Source organism: Orycteropus afer, unplaced genomic scaffold (genome assembly GCF_000298275.1).
Source record: "Orycteropus afer afer isolate SDZICR_OR568_19922 unplaced genomic scaffold, OryAfe1.0 scaffold00764, whole genome shotgun sequence".
Taxonomy (NCBI): Eukaryota; Metazoa; Chordata; class Mammalia; order Tubulidentata; family Orycteropodidae; genus Orycteropus; species Orycteropus afer.
Window position 1 is genome coordinate 67,310 of NW_006922351.1, and position 3,696 is coordinate 71,005.

The window sequence follows — 3,696 nt, forward strand, 5'->3', positions numbered from 1 at the left end:
GTGGCTGTGATGATGGGCTCAAGTATAGCAGGGATTGTGGGGCTGGTCTGGGATCGGGCACTGTTTTGTTCTGCTGTGCATGGGGTCGCTGTGAGTCAGAAACGACTTGATGGCACTTAACAACAACAACGTGTTTTATCTCCTGAAGGAAATAACATTTTACAGGTGGTTTCTAGAATCTTAGGAACCTTGGTGGTGCAATGGTTAAAATGCTGGGCTGCCAAACACAAAGTCAGAGGTGGAATATACCAGTCACCTGAAAGGAGAAGGATGAGTCAGTCTTCTGTAAAGATTTATAGCCTTGGAAACCCTATGGGGCAGTTCTACTGTGTTCTATTGGGTCACCATGAGTTGCATTCAACTCTATGGCAGTGGTTTTGGGTTTTTGATTGGTGGATCCTGGAAGAGAGGTCCTGGTCAGAATCTACTCAAAGACAGTTAGTTGGTGGAACCTAAAGGGTTATTGGTTCCTGCTTTATCTATTCAAATATATATAGATATAAATATAAAACAGAATATGAATTGTCTTCAATTTATTACATAAGGAAATCAATGAGCCTTTTATAGTTTAGCTTTAAGAAGACAGGAACAGAAGCATAGAAAATGAAAGAGATTCTGAGATGTTGAAAGAATTCTTGGGGAAAAAAAGTGTCTTTTTAAAGCAAAGCTACAGCAAGTACTCTGTTACTAATTATTTCTTTCTTTATTTTAAATTAATAACTAATGTATCCATATATAGAGAAGACAATATAATTCCTAGGATGGAGGTTAATTCCAACATCATGTAGAAATGATGCAGGAATTTTACTGTGTCTACAAAAGAAACAGAAAATCCATCTATTGCTTAATATTAGTCCTGCCAAATTGTGTGGAACCTAATTGCTAACAGTAGGTAGGCTGTGTACTCCTTTTGACTCTCACTAATGAACAATATTTAAATTACTGAAATAACTCCAGTCATTTTCTTATTTCTCTCTAACCTACTTTTCCTGTCCTATTTCTATTAGAACATGTCTTATTTAATTGAGTCTTTATTTCACCACTTGGTTCACCTTTGCCTTGTGAGTTCCTTAGAAGGAGAAAGCACTCTATAGTTTTTGAGCAGATGCTTCATTATGGGAGGTGAGTAGCTCAGTTACATTGCCATTTCACCTTTTTCCCCATGTCTTGCAGTTGTTGTGGGCTGTTAAACAGCTTTAATAGAAGATGAGACTAGCCTCTTGCTCTAAGGGCATGAAAACTTTTTTTTGTTGTTGTTATTGGTCTCACTAACTTCATGGTTCATTAAATACAATGTAGAACCATTTTACTGCTGTTAGTGGACCCCAGAAGGCCCTGATAGTTAACCAAAAGTTGTCAGTCTTCCTTCCTCTCTAGCTAGATTAGGTAATAAAAGGAAAGAACCTGTAACTGAGCATCAGAACTGAAATCAATAAGCCAAATAACTAAAAGAAATGTAATGAGTTCTTGAAAAATTCAGCATGAGCATTTAAGTGTCTAGACAAATAAAGGTCAGTGATAATAAATCTACAATGAACGGCTTTAATAATTACAACTATGCTTTGCAAAATAAATAAATGGAAAGCTTGTGGTCTAAAATTTACAAAGAGGAATTCTATCTGATAAGTTGCAATGGAAAAATAACATTTGGGCATGGAATCTGCTAAGCAATTGTTAACAATTACAGTTCCTTCTATGTGAGATATCTGAGAAAGTGCAGATGGGTGATATCAATCTATTCTTACTCAAAAAGAAGGACGGTATGAATTGCATTTAATTGGCTTTCCACTTTTTAAAGTAAAAGTCCAATGATTAATTGTCATAGTGCCCACACATGAAGACACTAGCCTTCAATTAGAAAGCATTTTCTAGCTTAGCATCATTCGGAGTTTCTTAATAAAACATCAAGGTTTGTTAAAAATTTCATTGTAGAAAAATTTTTATAGAGGCTATTTAGAAAGGCAATAAGACTTTACCTCTTGCCTTCCAATGTTAAAGACAGAATTTAGGCTATGGTTAGGAAAAGGATTCTGAAACTTCCTTCCAAAATTATGAATAATTACCTAACTTGGTCTTTGCATTTCCATTGTCCTGATTATAATTTACTTTGTATGTCTTGAAGTTTGAAGGGGATATCTTCAAATATTTGCATGGCTGGAAGAAAAAAAATAAGACTGAATTGGCATTAAGTCTTCTTTCATTAGAATAAAATATTATTAAAGGGTAAAGACTCAATCAGTTATGTTTAAAGAATTCTCAGAAAAAAATTATCACTGTTATAGGAATGAGCTAATTGATGTTTATCATTTGTGTAAGGTTAGTAATGTAAGTAATTATCATATTTTATTATTTATTCCTTCCTGTTCCTTCACTTTTGATAAAATTGTTAAAAAGATGATCCCAATAAGTTGATGATTGATAAGACAATACCAGGGACAACCAAAAAAGAAATTAAATTAAATTGCAAAATTTGCTCTCATTTCTGTATTTCAAGCTGAAATATATTTGGGGATATTTTACTTTCCTGTGTAGACATACCAAGGCAAATTTTGAGGGACCTTCTTTATTACTCTTCAGATTTTAAACCTAATCACACATTTTATTTTCAAAGAATATTTCACAATGATGGAAATTTCCCAAATATCTACACTGTTCAATGTAATATTTACTAATCAGATGTGACTACTGAGCACCTACAATATGACTACTGTGACTAAGAGACTGAATTTGTCATTTTATTAATTTTAATTTATTTAAATATAAATGCAAATAGCCACATATGTCTAGTGGCTACCAGGTTTGTACAGATTGAAACCATTTTATATCAATATAATCAACGTGATTTGCTTGATTGTAAAATCTTCTTTGTCTAGCTCAATTGCACATAAATTGCTTTACTGTAAATTTACATGCTAATTGAAAAAGAGAACTCAAAACATTACCAATATTTTCTGAACTATCCCAATATTTTCCCAATATTTTCATTGTTATTAAAGGTCTCTCCTCTTTCTCTGTCTCAGTCTGCCACACTCTTGTTCCTCTCTCTTTCCTTCTTTCTCTGTCGCTTTCAATCATTAATATTCAATTAAAAAAAAAAAGATCTTCTTATCTAAATAATTTAAGTATGACTCCCCTATAATGGTCCTAAACACCAGGACAGGTTTTCAACAGAAAAGAATCAGTCTACTATATCGTGAGCAATTTGAAAACTGAAACTTTATTTTACTCCTTTCTGTGATTTTTAGTTCTTAATGCAGTGCCTAGAACAATCTCTAGCACATGGCAGAGGTTGGGAAATATTTATTAACTGAATGAATTAATGAATAGGACTTGATATTATAGACTCTCAGCATTTGCTTTGGCTTTTCTCACCCAAGTGTCTCAGAGCTGAAGATAAGCTTCCTGTTTGATAGGTATTACCAAGTAAATTCAAAATTCAAATACATTTTGGAGTAATGTTTTTCAATTTTTAATGTGCATATTATTAACCTGCAGACCATGCTAAAATGCAGAATTTGATTAAATGAGTCTGGATTGGGGCTCACTGTTCTGCATTTATAACAAGCTCCAAGGTAATGCCAACACTGGTTTGAAGACCACAATTTAAACAGCAAGTATTTAGAAAACACTTTCAAGAAAGACAAACAATGGATATTATTTATTAATAATACACATCATTCAACAGAGTTTAGCTTG